The sequence below is a fragment of the Pleurodeles waltl genome, chromosome 3_1 (assembly GCF_031143425.1).
Source record: "Pleurodeles waltl isolate 20211129_DDA chromosome 3_1, aPleWal1.hap1.20221129, whole genome shotgun sequence".
NCBI classification, from domain to species: domain Eukaryota; kingdom Metazoa; phylum Chordata; class Amphibia; order Caudata; family Salamandridae; genus Pleurodeles; species Pleurodeles waltl.
Window position 1 is genome coordinate 51,551,445 of NC_090440.1, and position 22,352 is coordinate 51,573,796.

The following is a 22,352-nucleotide window of genomic DNA, read 5'->3' on the forward strand; positions in this document are numbered from 1 at the left end:
CTGTCTCCAACCCCCTGGTGTGTGTCTGAGGCCTTGCCTGGGCAAGGCAGGATTTCACAAGAAGGTGTGAGTCCCCTTTGAAGAAAGGTGACTTCAAAGACTAAAACGGGTATAAGAAGGGCACCCAAACTTACAAACTTTAGAAACACTTCTGGAATCAAGGGGAACCTCTGCCGGGAGAAGAGCTGATCGCTGAGGAACAAGTGCTGCCCTGCCTGTGACTGTGCTTTGTGGAGCTTTCCTGCAGTGCTGCTTCTGCCAGAGTAAGAGGGCAAAGACTGGACTTTGTGTGCCTTCCATCTTGAAGAAGAAATCTCCAAGGGCTTGATGTAGAGCTTGCCTCCTGTTGTTGAAGTCTCAGGGATAGCAAAGACTTCTTCCTGCCAGCACCTGGAGTCTCTGGAGAGACCCCTACTCTGCTCTGTGGTGCCCTTCCAGTTCCTGGGACCCTGAAAGGAGAGGCTGGCAGCCTAAGGACAAAAATACACGCACCGAGCGCCGTGCGGAGAAAAGATCGACGCGAATCCGATCGCGGCTGAGAAAACGACGCGACGCCGACTCCGCAGCTGAGAAACGACGCCGCAGGAAACGCGACCGGAGAATCGACGCCCGGAGCAGGAGAAACGACGCGCAGCATCGCTGACGAAGGCTGAGAGATCGCAACCAGCGCCGCGGGACTTTCGGACCGTCGCGTGGCTGGCTTTTTCGACGCGCCTCGCCGTGCCGAGCTGTTTTCGACGCATATACCCGTGCAGGGTTATTTTCGACGCACACCGCCCGTGCGGGGTTATTTTTGCCGCAAATCAGGTACATTTTCACGCTAGCAGCGCTAGTGTGGTGTTACAACTACCTAAAGACTCTTTTTATTTTAAACCTTTAAAAAATCATAACTTGACTTGTGTATGTTGGATTTTTGTCGTTTTGGTCTTGTTTTGTCTAGATAAATATTTCCTATTTTTCTAAACTGGTGTTGTGTCATTTTGTAGTGTTTTCATTAAGTTACTGTGTGTGTTGGTACAAATACTTTACGCCCAGCACTCTGAGGTTAAGCCTACTGCTCTGCCAAGCTACCAAGGGGGTAAGCAGGGGTTAGCTGAGGGTGATTCTCTTTTATCCTAACTAGAGTGAGGGTCCTTGCTTGAACAGGGGGTAACCTGACTGTCAACCAGAGACCCCATTTCTAACAGGAAGTAACATGAGAGATTCCTTCAAGCGAACTCTCAGAGTTTTCTGATGTCACATTTTGGTAATGTGGGTGTAAGATGGCTCAGGAGAAACCTAATATTAGTACACATTAGGTTTAACGTTTAAACCAATAGGAATGGAAACTTCCATTGTATATGCCAATTAGAGGCCACTCAAAGATTTTTATAATTCATGGACAAATAAAAGAACAACTATTTCATATTCTCCTGATTCTCTCTTTGACTGAACTTGCCTACTAAGACTGAAGAAGTCACCACTCCAACAAATTGGATTAGTTGGCTGTTTTACCTGATATTCCTTACCTGACTACCTGGTGTTTCAGCACAAAGTGCCCTAGATGCCTTATGGCATTACATCTGTAGGGTCTGGGGACAAAAAGACAGCCACACTTAATGCTGGGTCAGTTTCTACTCTTTCCAGTGCCTTCTTCTGTACAGGAAAATAGAGAGACCTGTGCCCAAAGGTTCTGACATTATTTGTGTAAATAAGTGTACGCAAATTCTGGATTTCCAGGCATTAATATCAAATACCCATCACCTCTGCAAAATTCTAAACCCACGTTTCAGTCAGTGATAACTGAGGTGATGGAGCCCTGATTAACCTACACCTGCCACCGGATGAGAACAAAGTTCAATATGGCCGCTAATCAAGAACCAATTGCTTGTTGTTGTTCACAGCACCACCCTTGAGCATTCTTCTTTCTCAACATGGCAGCCTTACCAGCATGTCCGAACCTGTGCAACCCTTAACAAATGATGCTGAGGTTTAGTCTACACTGTAAGCCTCTTCTCTACAAAGTGCATCAGATCCTAAAGGAATTTGTATTTTCTTTTCCCTTTAACTTTTCTAAAAGAATACAGTTGGTCCTAGATCTTTGTGCAGGGTCTCCCCCAATGTTTTAACCTTCACCCCTTCTATCTTCTGGATATACTTTTTGTTGGCCTAAAACTGTTTGCATCTTACTACTGCAAACCAGTGCTAATGTACTTGTCTCTCTCTCGTTTAAACATGGTAAAAGTGCCGTACAACCAAATGGCACCTTTACTTTACTTCCAGGATCCTAGTAAAGGGGTTCTACAGGTACCCAGGGCCTGTAAATTAAATGCTACTTGTAGGCCACCAGCACTTGTTGCGTCCCCCACTTAAGCAACACTTCAAAACATTTCTTAGGTCTGCTAGTGCAGCATCTGTATTTAATTTTAACCTCGTAATTCAACTTGGCAAACTAACCTCTTTACCGGGCCTGAAGCTTCCTTATTAATACATATGTCACTCCTAAGGTAGACCCTAGACAGCCCACGTGACAGGGTGTGGTGTATGAAAAAACATGTACTTTTAAGTTTTTCACACCACACATACAGAATTGCAAATGTACCACAAAGATACCAAGCATACCGGTATTTTGAAATTCCGATTACTTATCAAGAACATCATAAATATGCAGGCAACAGATCTGCACAATCTATACCCTGAAATAGTTACACTATATAGACTTGTTGAGTTCGTAATGCGAACTCTGAAGACAACACCAGTGCGTCCAGCACCTACTGGATACCAATTGGCTACTACTGGGATTAATCCACAAACATTATCATGGGTAAAGTGCCTGAGAAATAATCCTGTTCTGAATAGCCGAGAAAAATAATCAGCTTGCAGCTGTGTTTTCCCATACATGCCGAAGAAAAAGCATAGAATTCTTACAATTTTCTTGCCCTTGAGGATGGTTCCCTCAGTGGATGACTGCGCCACATGTGGTACAGTCTTCTTTTCAATTTATACTACCACATATGGTACCCCAACACTTTCTGGAAGTATTCAAACAAATTCAGAATGAGCACGGGGCTGCACCAGCCCTAGATTTGGGTTATGAAATCAATGCATAACTTCAATTCATAGTTTATGTTATTGCAAGATGGTGGGGGTCTTTGAATTCATGACTCTTGTTTTTACCATTCTGTTTCTTGCATTGTTCATTTTCCTAATCATTGCAGCCCATGCAATTTACAATAGATTGCACTCTTGTTAATAAACCTTATTGAAACTTCACTGCATCTCTTTCATTGCCTGTGTCATGACTGAGACATTTTGTTCATGTGAGAAAAAGGTAATCTCTGTTTAACCACAACCTCCCTGAGATGTCACACTTTTGAGTCCAGCCGTAAAGGGTGCCACAAATCACCGTTTACTGTTGGGTTTTAGGTGAGGTACTGCTTGTGAGCTGGGAGGATTGGGACGACAGTTGCAACTTGTTGTAGGACTGGCCTAGTCACCTACAAAGAAAAGTACTGTCATCCTTAAACCAGCAGTCTTGCTTAGAGCAAGAGTCTATCTATGACAGCTTGAAGACTTCACTAAAGAAAGTTCCTCATTCACTTTCAAAAGAAATGTAATGTGTTCACAGGTTTTACCTGGAAATGTTACCAGTGTATACAGACCAGACAATAAAGAACAAATGCTATTTGTGTTTTCTAGTTGATCACTGACAATCCTTGGGTGAATGGCTTTGAAACTCAAAAGACCCTGCAATGAGATGGATGTCAAGAGGTTATCTTGGAGGTGATAATGGTGAGTTACTTTCCCTACTGCTTTTTGTTTAGGATCTGCTTTGTTTTGCTGGACTCTTTGTTTAGCTTCTAAAAATCTTTTCTTTCTCATTCTTCCTCTCCAAACATACATCTAGTCTGCCTGTTTGTGGCATGAACAGAGAAACTATTGTAAATATGAGTCCTGGGTTTTGGCATCATTTTTGACCAGTAAGAACTCAATCTCTACTCCACTGGTTAGACGAACCAATTGGAAATGGGATCACACCACAATACTTTTTTGTTTATGACAGAGGCCCACAATTTGTCCTGCATTAAATATTTGACCTACTGTTATGAACATTGAATTATATGAATCGTTTTTGTCATGCTAACAATCTTATTTTATTGTTTTCAACCAAACTATACAAGTACATGTCTAGAGTAAAGGTGAAAACTCTATGGATGTTCACGTATTTTTGATAAAAGTACTACACTATTAAAGTATCTAGCGGTCTGAGCTCCATAATACAACAAATCTGCCTATACTTGATGTAAATTTACCCATTGTGGACTTTATAAGATTGTGCTTGTCTTTTTCAATCACAATCATTTTCACTACTTCATGTAGATCAAATTGTTGAAGTGGTCTTCATATTTCTGTGAAAGAATCTATTTGATTATTTGTTTTTGCAGAAACTTTCTCAAAACCATAGAATATGAATTAAGAGTAAAATCTAAAAAAACTGTAAAATGTTCTAATCTGATAGATTAAACTATTAAGGTTATTAATTGTTTATCAAGGCTTTCCTTTATATTGATATAAAATACCTGTGCATCATCACATATATTCTTCCTTCATTGACATAACATATGGCACTTAAGATCTGGAAAGTCATAATATAGGATGATCTACTGTGAAGGAATGAATCCGACACTTGTTTTGGAATGGGTAAAGAAAGGTTAGTGGACAGGTTGATAGGTAAACTGTTCATCCCACTGGATTTATGATGGAGTCTTACGTATGTCAATAGGTGGCTCTTGTGAGCTCAGTAGTTTATTCTTTGTCGATCCACACTCCACCTCACTTCACTCATGGACCCAGGTAGCTTGAGATGTCAAGCCAGGTTTGAGGTTTCTTGATGGTGTAGTACTTCTGGCAGAAAATCAACTATTTTGAACAGGATTTAGAGGTCACTCATTGCATTTATGAGAACAAGCAAGTAACTAAAAAATCTTTCTGCAGTGTCACTTAGAGGCAAAACACTTTTTTGACACATGTATTGCAAGACCACACAAATTGGGCATTACTTTAAATGATCCATCATGTGAATGATATCCGTTGTTTCCATGAATGCTTTACCATGCATGCCTTTACAACGATTTTTCATTGTTAAGGCATGCCTAGTTAAGGCATGTGTGGAACGGCATGCATGGTTTTCGCATGCCATCCCCCCACTCGCCCTAAAAATACAACTACCCTGATACCCCCCACCCACCCTGAGCCCTAAAACCTACCCCAACCCCCTCCCGCCCTAAAAACAACCAACCCCACCCCCAAAAATAAAACTACCTCACCTCTAAAAACAAAATTACCCTGACCCCTCCAACCCCAAAAAACAATGACTCCACCACCTCTACCCGCAAAAAACAAACTACCCCGACCCCCACCCCCCAAAAACAAACTACCCTCACCCCCCCCAAAAAAAAACGACCCTGATCCCACCCCCAAAAACCAAACTACCCTGATCCCCCACCCCACACCCTTAATCCACCCTCTCCGGAATTCCGCAGTTACCTAAACACTTTGCAAGATTCAGTGGAGTTCAACGAGTGTCAAAATTCCAGTACATCGCACTGCTCGCTCTGATTTTTATCATTGAGAACTGAAAAATCAGCGTGAACAGAACCAAGTTGTGTGCCAGTGGGCACTACTTCTTTCTACCGCTCAAGTAGATTTACTGCTCGAGTGACAGCTTTCTCAACACAAGCAGCAGCTTTCTTAACGTGAGCGGTAGCGACCTGTCAGAATTCCGGTACATCGCACTGCTCGCTCTGATTTTTATCATTGAGAACTGAAAAATCAGCGTGAACAGAACCAAGTTGTGTGCCAGAGGGCACTACTTCTTTCTGCCGCTCAAGTAGATTTACTGCTCGAGTGGCAGCTTTCTCAACACAAGCAGCAGCTTTCTTAACGTGAGGGGTAGCGACCTGTCAGAATTCCGGTACATCGCACTGCTCGCTCTGATTTTTATCATTGAGAACTGAAAAATCAGCGTGAACAGAACCAAGTTGTGTGCCAGAGGGCACTACTTCTTTCTGCCGCTCAAGTAGATTTACTGCTCGAGTGGCAGCTTTCTCAACACAAGCAGCAGCTTTCTTAACGTGAGCGGTAGTGACCTGCCATGACCGCCTGTGTTGAGAAATCTCGCTGGGAGGCGATCTAGCGCTCGGTTTTCTGTCTTGCACTCGGCAACTTAACTTTGGAGAGCAGTGCGCAAGAAAACTTTCTGCCACGCAGTGGCTGGTGGAGTTTTTCTGGTACTCTAAGCTCCAAGCAAAGGATAGAGTGGGCAAAACTCCACGAACTCTGCTGGAGGAGCGGAGTTTATCACCCACCCCTAGTTTTTTTCGGTTGCTTAGCAGTGGGGATGATTGGTGATTTAGCCCATGTGTCAAAACCACTTAGAACAATTAGGTATTTAAACATTGCTGGACAGTGATTGACTAATTTATCCACCCATTTGACATAGATAGGGAACAGGGTGATGAGAATATGAAACCAATTTAAAGTGTGAGCCCACCTTTAATGTAATGAGCAGTGTTTCTGAACCAACAAACTGATTACATGCTTTTGTTGCTCCAGCCGCAGGCCCGCTGCACATCTCTTCTGTGCCTCTACCCTGTGATCACCATTATTTGGCCTAGAAGCAGAAGTCAGGCAGCAGAATAGATCCAAATCACAACAGTGTGAATAATAATAAGTAAAAGCAAGTCCAGGCTCCTCAATTTAAGGAAAAGTACAAATGGTAAAATAAGTTAAAAGGTCTACTCAGATTCAAGGTATCCTTCAACCTGATGAAAGAAAGAAGGATAAACAAACAGGCTGCCATTTAAAAAAAAATAAACGTAACAAGTTTTCTATTCTTTGATGAAGCAGTACTTATTTCTTGGTGGAATATTAGGCTAGAAATGTCAGTGTAATTCCTGGTTCTGAGCTGGGGCTGTCAAGTGGCCCAGTAATGGCAAGTAAGATATGGAGCCTACAACTCCATCTTACTGCAGGCATAAGTGAGCTACGTACGTCAATGATCCATCTGTACCCCAACTGTTCCAATTGACAACAAAATAAACAAAAATACGTAAAAGTGAGTCCAGGCATCCTTCCAAGTAGAAAGGAAAAGAACAAAGATAAAGGGAATAAAAAGGAGCTTCTCAAAGTCTAGGCACCACTCATCCCAATGGCAAATGCAAGGAAAATAACAACCCAGTATGGTTAGCTGGAGGAGTATATTTGCTTGTTGGGATGTCAGGCTAGTGACGTCAGTGCATTCCCTAGGCCGCTCTGTAGCCACCATTTAACCGTATAACCTGAAGTCTTGTAATGTCCACATTTTTTTAATTCAACAAAATTAAGGAGGCTTGGTGTACTCATCATTTAATACTTCGGGTGTGGTTTGCCACACCAAGATGATGGACACTCAAATGAAGAGCTCCCAGCCAGCTTATTAAATGCTAATAAATCCGCACACATGTGGACACCTATTGTGCATATAATACTCTGTCCTACACTGCTGTACTCACTGGCAGCTTCTGATTGCCACGACTGTGGGCAGGATTACCCTCGCTCGAGTTGCCATCATGGCCCGGTTATCTAAGGTCTACCGGATACGATGGGGGAAACCAAGGGGTGACCACGCCTGTTAGAGGAGCGACTCTACCACAGAGGATTGGGACAAGAGTGTGCCACAATCCGGCCCCTGATCGACCTGCATTGTCTGCTGTGAAATGTAGGAGGGTGCCTTGAGCACAACCACGTCACTTGTGGGATCGGGGTCCAAGTTGTTTGACCAACCAAGGGACTGCCTGGTGCCCTTCCCCTCAGATACCAGCCTGCCCTGTGAGCACTGCCCACATTGCTGCCCTCACCCTCCTAAAGGGGGCTGATTGAGCCAACTCCACTGTACCTTGACCAGGGCTAAGGCTTACTACTGGCCTGGGCCAGGATGGCCGTCCAGGCCTCCTTCTCTATCCTCAAAACCTGACTTGCCATGAAGGCTGGATCCCCCTGTGGTGCACAAGAAGGGCTCTTGGTTTCCACCTTCACTTTGTCTCTCCTCCCTGGAAGCACACTTTCCAGGATGGATTGGCCGCATCTTCCCTGTGGAGAGGATTATGTGGTGCCGCATGAGACTGCTCATGCCTCCCTGGCTCCAGCTTGACATATTGACATATGGACGACTATCTACCCAGATTCTAGGGTTTATTCCTACGACTCCGCCCTGCATGACTAACATGTCTGCATAGATTGCTTCCTTTGCCCGCTCTCCCTACAATCACAAGTCCTTAATGTTTAACATCTGGGCAATAAATTGTCAGACTATAACCCCTTGCTATTACTTTTCACATTGGTCAAAATGATATCCCATGTCCTGGCTTGGAAGCTATAATCCACCACTCTAGAGGTCTCAGCTTTCAAAGAGCAGGTCCAAGAAGGTATCATAAACTACTGTGCTGACAATAGTGGCACCAACTCTTCCATATTGGTAGCACGGGATGCATTCAAAACTCTCCTCCATGGAAACTGCACTTGTTCAGTAAACGGAGCTCTACATACCATAGCCCGCAGTCTTAGTAAAGTCAAACTCTCCTTACAAACCCTAGTGTTGGACATGTACGGACTGTAGCCTCAACAGAAAATGGTCCTTGGCCTAGGAACACCCAGCACAACTTGTCAAATCACTATGACACTCACCTTCCAAAAACTCATATTGAGGGGATAAATGGGGCAGACTACTGGCTGATCAAACAACACTCACCCTATCTTGGCTATTCATACTGCTGAGAACTTCATAACACATATTCAAGCAGATATCCACACTATCTTTATAACCCAACATGGTGTTTTATATAGCTCTGGACCCTGCATCATAGAACCAAATATCTGAGCTCATTGAGGGCCTGGTTTTTCCTGGTTTATCTTCTGGCCACAGGGTACTAGAGAGCCCTATCACGGAAAAGAGGTCTGTGGGACAAATCGAAACTTCACCATGAGTAAGTCTCTTGCCTTAGACGGATTCCCTCCTCAAGTTCCATAAGATCTATATGTCTATACATCATGCCTAGCTGACCTTTATGATATTGCACTGGAGGCAGGTACTCTTACTCCCTTTATAAGTGAAGCCCTACTAGTTTCCTTGCCTAAACCAGGCTGGGATCTCCTTGAAGTGGGCTCACATAGGCCCTTGGCAACACTTAGTAATGACTATACGGTCCTAAGTAAAATAATGGTAATGAGACTAGTGCTGCTCATCAATTGGTCCACTTCGACCAAAACAGTTTCATTTCATGGAGATCCACTTTTCTAGACATTCAGGGGCATATTTACAAGCCGTAGTGCCACCTTGGTGGCTTTTCCCATGCCGTATTTACAAAGTGGCGGAATGCTTGCATTGCTCCACTTTGCAACCCCTTGTACCACATTATGCCTGCGTCAGGCTAATGTATGCAAGAGGGGCGTTCCAACACAGGGAGGTCCAAAAAAATGGCACAGTGAAATTTACATTTCACTGCGCCATTTTTTAGGCTCTGAGCAGGTGTGAAAAAGACGCACCCATTTAAATCCATGGGCCTCCCAGTGCTTTGCTGCACTAGCGTCAAACTTTTTGACCCTAGTGCAGCAAAGCACAACAATAGTGTTAAAAATGTTGACACTATTGTCCGAACAACTGCCATGATGCACCGTATTTTAAATACGGTGCAACCACGGTGTTGTTAGGTGGGGCAGGGGCGATGCAAGTAGAGCGCAGCATCAGGACCAATGCACCACTTTCTTGTAAATATGCTCTTCAACGTTTACACGATCTAATGGGCAAAGGTGCACAAAAAGGCCTATATGCTGTAAGCCTTATTTTGTACCTCAAAAAAGCATTTGCTATGATTGGCTGGGCCTACATGTTTGAGCTACTCTGATACATGGGATTAGGAGTCAAAATATATTATTATTATATGCTGTTGGAACTGGCCAGCTCCTATCCAATGCTTTACCTGTCCAGTGGAGCACCAAACAGGGATGTCCCCTCTCTCCACTGCCGTTCACCCTTGCCATGGAACAATCAGTGATGCAACTTCACATCCCAGGCCAGGCATGGGGCCACCCCCTTGAGAATGAGATAGATGTGAACATTGTTGTATGCAGATTACATACTGATTTACAATTCGTAAAGGGGTACTTACCATAGCACACAAATTTAACACCTTCAGAAAGGTCTCTGGCCTGGGCGTAAACTGGTCAAAAACGTGTATTTTTCCTCTAAACTCCACCTGACCAAGACATGATCAACTGGAAGGCTACAACCGTTAAATATTTGGGCACTAACATGTATCACTTGAACATGGATATGCCTGACAACAATCTGATGAGAGCAATATTAGCCTCAGGGCACAGATTTCCTTCTGGAAAAACCTCGGACTGAGTGTCCCTGAAGGGGTGGCCCTCGCAAAAATGATACTGCTACGAAGACTATTATTTCCCAAATTCATCCCTACGACTACCTCAGTATCTCGTCCATATACTAGAAGGCATGATGGGGGGAAATAATTTGCAGTAGGGGCCGCAGTAGAGTGGTATTGTCCACACTAAAGCGCCCTGGGAAAGTCGGTGGCATGGGGACTCCGGACTTTGAGCATTACTACCTTCTAACACAATTACAGTGGTCTTCAGGATGGATCGCAGGCCAGCTCCTCCAGGAAGGTAGGTCATTAATCCAAACTGGGCACCCTAGATTTAATCCGCAAAGCTTTTCTACCAAATGCCATGCCCCTGATACTTCAACAACCTCTTTTGTGTAGCACACAACTGTTACCATAGGGCTTTATCCATCTCTGAAACTGCAAGTTATGCTCCTGGAATCCCGCTCCGCAGTCTCCACTGCTTTAGACAGCGCATTACTCCCCCCATGGTCAATAATTTGTATGATCAGTGATGTTCTGCATGGGAGACTTATTTCAAGATGATAATCTTACTCCTTTTGACCTGTTGGTTGAGCAATACTGCATCCCAGTGGGCCAATGCCTTCTAGTGACCTCTAAGGATACTTGGGGCATTACACAAACCGAACCTGGAACCTGTCTCATACGCAAGATATTCACAATAGGTTTGGGTAATAGCCTGGTATCATGGCCTCCTTGAACACTTATGAGCTCAAACCGAGGTGGGACTCACCTTTACGCAAAAGGAATAGGACTCAATGATCTCCCATTCCGACAGGATATTTGGTAATGACAGATTTCAGTTTATTTAATTGCACACCCTACACCCCAGGGCTTACCTAACGCCCAGTACGGTCTATATGACACAAAGAGCACCACATGCCCTCGCTCCTGAGTTCAGTATGCAGATATTAAACATGTTTTGGGACTGTCCAGTCGCTACTGCCTCTGGCTTGAAATAACTAATATGTTTACAACATACTGTCCGGCAAAGCCCAGAAAGTTATATCCTAGATCTCTACAAGCCCCCCAAAACTGGGAAGGTTAACAGTTGGTTTCTGGTCATGACTTTTCCCCGCGCAGGATATACCATCACCATGCACTGGAAAGTCCCATCCCTGCCAGGGGTTATCTACTGGCGTGCACTAGTAACACAATGTGGCAAAATGGAATCCATCTTCCTGTTGAGAGAGGAGGCCAGGAGCTTCTAGAAACAACCCATAGCCTTATAATGCAGCAAAGTCTTATCGACATTCAAGGAACAGCAAAAAGATGACCACTGTGAGGGACCTCTCACAACATTCTCACCAGTCCGTACGATGTATACTTAAAACTACGAACTGAGGACAACCCATCAGCACATTGGAAGCCGCAGGAGCATGGAGGGCCACCTACATTATTCTCCCCACTAGGGTCACATTATTGACTGCTGTGGTACCCCAGAGATGACCTGAGGTTCCTTTGACTTGGACACTCCAAACCATTGATGTACTGTTCTATTGGACTACAGATTAGCTTCAAGAATTTTTGTGTATGTGTCAGTGTTGCTCTTAAGCTCAGCACTGACACAATCTTCTGGTCTTCTGATCCTTTCTCATTCATTACTATGTGCAACTGTGACTCTTTCACCTCATCCTGCTGTAAAATGTGATGTCATTCATATATAGTGTCTGACTACTTTAACATAAATGTAATAAAAAATAGAAAACAATAATTTAGAACATCAGGACGTCTAAAGTGAACATACAATCTGAAAAACTCATCATTTTGTAATCATGAGGACGACCACACCGGTGGAAGAGGTGCACACTGACACCTGATAAATCCCACTATTTTAAAATGAGTACTTTTGACAGCTAACCAGACAAATAAAGCATGAGCCATTGAGCTGTAATTTGTATAGCAAAGACTTCCCAATAATATTACAGAGCTGATATCTGCTGAGATGGCTCACCTGGGACTCCTTTTTATGCAGTCCAATAGTCTAACATATTTGAACCTGCATCTCTCAGAGTTTGGTTGTTCCGGTGTTTCACAGAGTTGGTTTACTTAAGTTGTATTTTATCTTGCTTGCTGCACTAGTTTTCTCTTCAACCAATGTGTTACTATGTCCCAAATCCATGATATGTATTTGAGGCACTGCATGCCATTTGAGCAACTTCGCGGAACTATGCTGAGATAGTATCAGGGCGGCTCGAAAGGAGTGGACAGTAGGAAAATCTGTGTTTTAAAGTTTTTCAGTACTTGAACCTCCATCTTATGATAGGTAAATACCTTCACATCAAGGGTGGGTGTCTTTACCTGGCCTTCATAGACCTCAGCTTCGCATTCAACAATGTTGACCGAGATAAATTATGGATGAAATTGTTGGCAATGTGTGAAGAGTCCAAGATAGTACATTTACTATCGAAACTACATGAGGCCGTAGTGGGATTTGTTGGATACTGACCTAATGGAGAGTGTGTACCCCCATTAAAATAGCAGAGGGAGTCAGACAAGGCTGAGTAATTGCCCCCTTTTTGTTTAGTTTATGTATTAATGACTTGGAGTCTTTCTTGTTAGGAGTTTAAATTATCCCCCCTCATGCATGCAGATGACTGTGTTCTGATGTCAAGAGCTGGGGGAGGCCTCCAGGGACTGCTGGATAGATGTGTGGAGTTCATGGGCAGCCTAGAGTTGTCTACAAATTAATCTAAAGCCTTTACAATAGTGAGAAAGGTGAGCCCATTCGATGCAAGCGGCACTAAACTGCATACTGTCTGGACTTTTACATACTTAGGCCCAGACTTAAGAGCCCCAGCGCCTACTTGTGCCACATTAGCATCATTTATTTATGCTTATGTGATGCAATGAGGCCAAAATCGCCGCAAAGTGGTGTAATGCATTCATTGTTCCTCTTTGTAAACCCTTGTAACCCCTTGTGCCACATTATGCCTCTGCTAGGCATAATGTATGCAAGTGGGGTGTTCCTCCATTAGGGGGGGCCGAAAAATGGAGCAAAGAAATCTCAAAGATTTCTTTGCTGCATTTTTTTTCTGCATTTTTAACAGGCGTTAAAAGGGGGCACACCATTGGTTACAATGGACCCCTATGTACTGTTCAGGGTTAGCGCCAAAATGTTGGCACTAACCCTGAACTGTACATCAATAGCGTCATGCCTCTATTGCCCGCTACCCTGTTCCATGGTGCGCCATATTTTAAATACGGCACACACATGGTGGCTGTAGGGGGGCGTTAAGGGGCCGCTTTGCTTAAATCTCCCCCTCAGGAATTCCCTTTGATCTTAAAAACACTTGGAAGCTTCTGATAAAAGTGAGGTGTATGCATTTTGAGCAGATGAGGGTGTCAACACTTTTGAAGAAGCTGGGTAGTACACCTGTTGAGGCGATAATCAACATTTATAAAGCCAGATGTATTTCCTTGGCCTCATTCAGTGCAGGTATCTGTGGATTTTGTGAACAGGCAAAGTTGCAGGTTTCTGACAATTGTTTTTTGCGTAAACTCCTTCCATTATCAAGGAGTGTACCTGCCAACATATGTCATGAAGAACTGGGCCTGAATTATCTGGGGGATACTGTTCATAAAGCCCTGGAACTGTTATGGATATTGATCTGGAAGCAACACTCAATCATTCAGTGATTAGGGACTGCATGAACTCAGGCAAAGTGTGTAATATCCAGTGGGTGCAATATGCAAAGGCCCAATTGTATTCCATTGGATGGAAAGAGCTTTTTAATAACCCTCAGAAAATAGATATGCACGTTAATGATCTTGGTTTATTGGCCTTTTTGGCATGCCAAAGAGCCAAAGCTGAATATAGAAAAAAGATGGTTGAGGCCTGTGTTCCCTTAATGACGTAACCGTATGGAACCGTATCTTTATAGTACACCTAGTATACAGAGATACTATCTCGTACCTGTCACAGGCATACTGCAAGAAAGTCCTCTTGGCCTGTACCGTGACTCAAAGTCTACCCAATCCCAGTTGCATTTCTGTTTTTTCTGCTATTTATATAGGGTATCAAGGAGAAATATTCTAACCACGCTGCTCAGAAAGCTCCACATCAGAACCTGTAGGCCAGCTTTGCTCCATTTACAATTACTGCAAACTGAAGTGGTTTTCTATGCAGTATACAGGAGTTTTGCAGCTGTTATAAAGCTGCAAAAAGTGGTTGGCAAATAACTGTACTGTGATCAATGCACTTTATTCCCTTGCTGTTGAAATATTGCTATATTTTGCGTGATAGTTGTTAGGTGGTGTCTGTTGGAAGGAACAGTGCTCGCTTGGCATATAAGTGATCGTAAATGTATGTTGAACCTGGATTTGGACACTGATTAACTGTTTTTATTTATTTTTCTCATCTGTTTTATCGGTGTAGATTTTATGAAATGTGATATATATTGCATACAATGGTACTGTGTTCTTTTTTGGTTGTTTATAACTGAATAAAGGCTTTCTTGTACTACTACTGTGTGTTAAATGTTACCCCTTTTTCAGTCGCCTCCTCTGTTTGTGCTGCAAGGTTGCCTCTGCTGGGACTGTGTTTTTGGTCCATGTAGCATGTCGAACCAAACTTTTGCTGTTCGTAGGCAATAAGAGGTGTTTTAAGGTATGCACTGCATTAAAGGTAAATGTATTCAAGGCACGGACCTCAGAAGGATGAAAGCTAAGTTTGCGGTGCCGGATTCCAACGCCCGACCTAGAGATCAGCACTTCGCGTCATTAGGAAAGCTCTTGTCGTGAAGCTATCAACGGGTGCACTTTGGGGGGCTGTCTAAAGTTGTTCCAGGGCACACGGATCCATGTCTGATTTTCATAAGAACGTGAATTTACAGAAGCCGCATCTGAATCGGAATCATTTACATAGTGATGATTCTTCAAAACGCAAACTCAGTGGGTCCTCTGTAACCACTTGCAAACACCCCTGTTTTGAGAATAGCAGTGCTTAATTTGTGCTTGTTTCCGGTGCTGAGCACCAGCACTTTTTTTTGAGGGCCGGTGATTATTCTTCTGCCTCAAGCATTTGCTGCGAGCAAAAGACACATATGGGAAACACGAAGGAAGAGAAAAACGAAAAAGCGTCACAAAGGGAGAAAGTAGAAAGCTGCAAGAGTGAGTTGAAGGGGCAGGGAGGGGCTTTATATGGATTGAAGAGGCCCGTGAAGGCTTCAGGATTACGCTGCCTCAGTATTCCGTGTTTGCACATTTAATGGCAGCAGCCGCGTGTTTAAGAGGAGGGCTTTGGGCACCGGCACCTTTTTATTTACAAATTAAGCACTGGAGAATAGTTTAGGTCTGAGTGTGCACACAGCATTAAGAACACACTGAGGACCCCACGCACTTCCGCTCTCATTTTTAGCGGTGCAGTTTTCAACCACATGGGATAACTCTGGGTGGAATTACATAAACAGTAATTACAAGTGTTTATGAGTCCTGAATTCTTGGGTCTGCGAGCCCCAGCTCTGATAATCTCGAGCAAGGAGACCACCAAGCAGCATAATGAGACCCCCGGCTGACAGAGTCGGGAGCAGGACATGCGGACACCGGACAGTCAGAAGCCCCCTCTGAACATCAGGAGGCCCACATCACCCGCCACAAAGCACACCTCCAGCGGACACCTGCTCACTCATAAGAGCAGATAGATTATGTCAGTGATTTTACCCCCAAAATGGGGAAAAATGCACAGTAAAGGTTCTATTATGTCTGGGTCCACGCAGTTATTCTCCATTCTGGGGAGAAAACCTAGAGAAACAAGAATTTCCAAAGCCAATAGGTCTCATCTTTGGGGCCTAATGGCTCTGTCAATGAGAAAAAAAGTCTCATCTGCTTGTGGGCACGTCATTTTGTCTGTGCATTCATGCATTAAAACGCAAGCGCTTCCATAGTGACGCAAATGCCTCTTTTTTTTTTTGTTATTTACCAATCCGAAATGAATGGGTAAAAAATATTATGAATGAAAATAGAAGTGGTGCAAGCTTTTTTTGGTTATAAAAATTGTTCCCCATTAGGGTGGGGGTAGCAGAGGCTGGTTGGGGGCAGAAAGCAATGTGGAATAGCAAAAGCAATACACGAGGGAGAGCAACACAGGGGATGGTGGAGAAGCACACAGGTTAGCAAGAGCAACACAGAGTCCGGGACAAGTTTAACTTTGTGAATCGGGCCCTATGTGTCCGCTGCAGCTGGGAAAAAAAGCTTTTTCTCAGTGTCCTCGTGCCTGCGTGTTCACAGGCTAGAGCAGTGGTTGCCAACCTTTTGACTTCTGTGGACCCCCAATTTATCATTACTGGAATCCAGGGACCCCACTGAACCAATTTTGAAATCCGGGGAACCCCCACTGAGTCATTACTGAAAGCTGGGTACCTAATCTGTTAATATTATTTTATTTTCGAAGCAGTCGGCGGACCCCCTGAGATGTCTTCGAGGGACCCCAGGGGTCCCCGGACCACAGTTTGGGCACCACTGGACTAGAGAGTTGAGCATAAAGTCGCCAAAGGGTTGCCACTTGGAAAACATCTCCTTCAGATGCTGATGGAAATGGATGTACCAAATTCATGCAAGAAGGAGGTGGGATGTGCCCTTCTTGACTAGAATTTCAAATGTCTCACTCCTATGTAGGTATTTGCTTAATTGTAGAATCCCCCTCCCTATAACTTTCAGTTTATCTTAATCCCACCTATTTTGGTGTAATTATTCTGCATTTTCCCCATGATTCCCCCTTGTCTCCACTAAAACCAATACCGACATCTGTGGAGCTCTCCGGTCAGTGGTTTAGCTGCATTTCGGACTATGCAATTTAGTACTACTTTACATGTTCAAAATAGTGTTTGGCAATGGATTCCTCTGTTTTTTAAGTCTCTATTTTGTCATTCCAGCATTCCCAAATACCTACATTCTAGTCTTCATTTGGGGAAATGGGGTACAAGGAGACCCTTACTTCTACAGTGGAGTACAGCTTGTACCATATGTCATATTCCTCTGTACATAGTTTTCTCTCCTTTCATTGCGAAATCCTACCAATTCTGTACCTGATATTTCTTCTCTGCTCTCTCTTGATCTCCTAGATTAATCTGTACTTCATTCTTTTTTACCTTCTTTCTTTTAAGCATTCCAGTGGAATTGATAGAAGTACTGCTTGATTGCATTCCTACTTTCTGTGTTTAATGTGAAGTGTAGCCTGGTGAAAAATGCTGTATGTTCTGCGTGTCACTGGGTTGGAAATGAACATGGTGCTAATAGCTTGCTGGTCGGGTTGCTCTATACAAGAATGCAACATTTAATGATATTAAATGTGGAGACCTTAAAACTATAGTGCATCCCAAAGCAGCAAAAGAGAAACAGAAGCAGAAATTGTCCCTTGGATTGGAAACTCCAAAATGCTTTGAAAACCTCTCGACATCAATGTTTGCCCATAGCTCGCTAACACTGTGATGATACATTCATTATCCTCTCGGTATCAAACCACCGATTTTTGATGGTGTTGCGAGGCTCCAGATGGATTTCAGTGTGATATGCAGATGAAACTAGAGGTGGGTTGGTGTTTTTATGGTAATAGATGTTCCCTTGTCTCATTAAACTCCTGCATCGGAGCAGCACCTTACCAGTAATAGGACTAAAGGTTTTTTTATCTTCTCAGAGGTTCACCAGATTCTTTCTTTCTCTCTGTCTGGCAACTGCCTGGTGATACATAAGCCTATTTCATAGTTCTGAGGTGGAAACTGACTCGCGTCAAAGGCATCCTAAACGGCCATTTGCTTCCGGATAATGAGCAGCGCGCGGAGAAGCAACGGGCACTCGCGAGAACACTGACTGACTGTTTTTTTTTTATCTTTTGAAAATCTCCATTTAATGGTTTGACTTCCTCTGACAATTATCATTATTCCTGTCCAATTTCCCCTCTGAAGGGACTTTGACACAGATCAATGCGGCTCACTGCGCTTTTTTTCTGGTGCAATGACATTAGATACCGACAGCTGGAAATCTTAATTGGCGCCCTGGAGGGGGTGTTGAGGAGAGTGGGGCTAGTCTGCTTGCAGAGTCACTTATTCTTGCATTGAAATCAAAGGTGAATGGACACTTTGTATAAAATGAGGACGATGGAAGGTGCACGTGGTAGAGACACCAGTTCTGGCACAGACTAGGGGCCCCTGATACAGATTGTTTCCTAATTGGAACAGATATTCCTTTACTGAGTAGGCGGGTGGAGTAAAACGGAATCCATTTTTTTTACTTCTTCAATGCATTATGTTGTCACAGCAATAGCTTCCTGTCCTATTGGACAACCTAATCGTTTACTACCAGGATATTCGTTCTTCAGAATTCCACCACAGTGTTTTTCCAGTAGCCAACAATCAATCCTTCCCTTCAGAAGTGTAAACAAGCACAGGGCAGAACAATCAGTGCCATCACTGTTCAAACTGCAAGAGTAATAGATGTGGATGAGTGACTGGAGAGCTGGGGTGAGGCAGAAGTGGATGCTGGGATCCAAGGGGGTGGTCCAAACGGATTCAGAGCTTAGATAACATTTTAGGTGCTTCAAAGCAGGAGGTGTGATTGGATTAACTTCCATCAAAATTGCAAAATTAAAAATGCAAGAAGAAAGTACTGCAACTGTGCAAGTGGTTGTAAAGAGTAGTTCAACTATGGAAGTAAACTAAAGTAGTGGAACTCCATGCAGTTATCTCTTAACCACGTCAACTACTTTTACACTTGGGTAATCTACGTAAGAGCCTCATGTTAACAGATTTGCGCATGCAGATATTGCAACATGAAAGAATTGCCAGGAAATTTGCTCCCAGTGGCAGGTTTTTGGGCTTTACTAGATAGAACCATCAGCATTTATTTAATAGCTTTGTAGTGTAGCGCTGATAGCTGTAAGAGGCGGAAGAGTGCTTTACAACAAAGGCACACTACGTGTGACACATGGGCTAATGAAAGGATGACACAGGATGTACAATGGTGAGAGTGATCAGTTTATGCAATTAAATTATTATCAATAAATGGGAGGTCTACAAAAAGCAACATATGATATAATTATCATATTTTGATATAAGGGCCCCATGCCGGGTGTGCTCAAGGACTGGAGCACTAACCACGTTGAAGGCTTACAGGGGTATCAGAGTATGGGCAAGAAGGTAATCGGCAGGTAGAAGTGCATCAGAAAGACATCTAGCAAGATGCAGTCGGAAAAATTTCGTGACAGCGCCGAGGCGTCAGATTAGCTGGAGTCTTTCAAACAGGCCAACCAGGGCTTAGGCCAAAGTCAATTTAAGGGAGCCCATGATGCAGCCTGTGTTCACAAGCAAGTGAAGTTGTGCCATTCCACCCACATCTAATAAAGATCATGGGGTGGTTAGGAAGGAAATCACAGAGGACACAATTGATCAGCATTAAATGATTAATGCCCACATCATAAGAACATCCAGAGTGGGTAAAGAAGGGGGTGATCATTCAGCCAGAGTCTTTGGGATGGGGAAATCCTCAGAGTGCCCCGCACGCCTCAAAGCATACACTGCCCTCATATCCCAGAGCTCACCAGGAGCACAGCTCCAATGGTCAAGGGATGGGCTAGTGAGTCAATAAAAGAATTTATGAAGTCACACAAGGAAACTTGACGGGGCCTCCCTGCAAAGTATACAGAGGGGCCACCCACCATCCGGCCCCAGTAAGGAGCTCACAAACTGGCCCATGCACAGTGCCAAAGGGGGGCCGCTAGAACTCAGGGATCCCCCCACACCACAGAGGATGTAGGGGCACCTCTAGAACTCCCATGGGGGTTGCCGGGGCTATTTTTACACCAGTGAATGTGTGGGGGGGGCTGTCTAGAAGGGTAAGAACATGCTACAAGAAAATAAAGATGCTCAGAAACCTGATTGTTTGTTAATAACAATGTAATAAACCCTACACAAATGCTTTTCTTCTTCCTGCAATTGTGCATATATGATTGTTGAACAATGAGCCACAATGTTCTATATTTATTGGGTGGATAAATGGTTGGGGGACAAGCCAAGTGTCCAGAGGTGGAGGGCGTGGATGGTGAACGTGTGGTTTCAATCTAGACTAGTTATGTTATGTCGATTTGTGTGGCACAACTTATCACCCCTGAGGGTATACAGGCGCCGGGGGCGGAAGGTAGATCAGGCGGATCTCCTAGTTGAACGGCCAGATCTTCAGTTTCTTGTGGAATATGTGAAGTGAAAAGAGGCGGTCTTGATGTCATGAGGAAGTACATTTTAGGTCTTCTTGGCGATGAAGTGTAGGTAAAAGAAAGTCTTGCTTGCTTCTGCAGATACCGGGGACACATGCAAGGGCGAGTCAGGCTGAGTGTAGATGTCTGGTTGGATGATAAGAGTAAAAGTTAGTCTTTGAGGTACGCAGGTCCAGTGTTGAGACAAGGATGAGCCGCTTGAATTGTCATTGTTTCTGGATGGGTAGGCAGTGTAGTTCTATGAGGTAAAGAATGAGGTGAGTGCCCCTGAGGACATCTAAGAGGAGTCTGGTGGCAGTGTTTTAGATGGTTTGCTGTATCAAAGTGCCTCTTTTTATATGATCACCCCAGTTTTTTTTTTTACTGATGCTGCTCTGACCCTGGGAACTGTTATATTTACCTTGTCTATAAGTCCACAGTATATTGTAAAAAAGAGTACCCAGGGCCTGTAAGTTAAATGTCACTAGTGGACTGAAGCACATATTGTGACACAACTAGAGAAACCATGCAAAGCATGTCTCCAGCCCTGAACCTACAGCATGGTTAAGCAGTTTTAAACTCGTCCTAAGTTGATTGTGTTCCGGTTCAGGGAGGACCTAGCTTGGCACTTCGGTTAGGACTGCTCCCATGAGAATCAGGGTCAAGACTGATTTGCATATGGCTGGGTCCAAACTGAGGTGGCATGGTGGGCAAAAAAATTGATTGGCTGAGATGAGGCCCGGGCGATTGCCAGTGGCTGAGATTAACTTAAGCACTCCATCCATCACCTTGTTGTTTTTGCATTTGCCACCCTAAGTGCACTGGGTATGCCCAGACGTGGGTGCCAGGCTCAGTGTGCCACTGGAATAAAGCTATTCCTTGCTGCAGACCCCGAACTAGGATGAAATCAGTTCTAGGTTGTTTGTGTTCTGGTTCAGGGAAGATCTGTCTTGCAGTGCAGGCTGGACTGTTCCCATGAGGAGTTGGGTCAAGACTGATTTACATATGGCTGGGTCCAAACTAAGCTGGAATGGTGGGCAAAAAATGATGGATTGGGATGCGTCCTGAGCGATTGCCAATGGCTGGGATTAATTCAAGCACTGTCATACGCCAGGAAATAAAAAGGGAGACCGAGGGCCTTATTACGATCTTAGCAGATTGAATACTCTGTCACAAACATGACGGACATTCCTTCCACTGTATTACGATTTCCATAGGATATAATGGAATCATAATACAGCGGACAGGATATCCATCACATTTGTGATGGAGTAACCCCGTCCAACAAGATCGTAATCAGGCCCTGAGTGTGTTCCAGGAAGTCCCCACTTGTGGGTACTCCAAAGGATTGCTACTTTAGAAACTGGTGTGGAAGTTTGCCCTGGGGAAATCAAGGGTGATAGTACAACCTCCTCAGTCTCCGTGGGTGGGGTGGATGCCGCCTTACCTGCCAATACGGTGAAATGAAGGCAATAGTAAATCATCAACTGGACCAAGGTAGAAGCTCTGAGGGATACATCAGCCAGCATTACCACAGTGGTGGATTGGCTGATTTCCCCAAAGCAGATTTTCCCAGATACTCTCCACAGGGTAGCCAACCCTGACAATCAGGTTATCTTTAATCCCATGGCAATGGTCACCTTTGAGTTGGGAAGGGTTACTGCCCAGAAGAAGGTAGCTGTGAGCCCTGTCATTCCAGTGAAGTGTCTGCTAGAAATGACCTTGAAACC

General features: G+C 44.0%; 1 protein-coding gene across 4 annotated transcripts in view; it reads left to right on the plus strand.

Annotated features, from left to right (window-relative positions):
- The window catches only part of LRRC4C (leucine rich repeat containing 4C), a 3,131,096-nt gene that overhangs the window by 2,471,282 nt on the left and 637,462 nt on the right, over positions 1–22,352 (plus strand). For all 4 annotated transcript variants that reach the window (XM_069221814.1, XM_069221813.1, XM_069221816.1 and 1 more), the window contains one exon: positions 3,679–3,771. The gene's annotated coding sequence lies outside the window, so the exon portion shown is untranslated. The remainder of the gene's footprint in view (positions 1–3,678; positions 3,772–22,352) is intronic.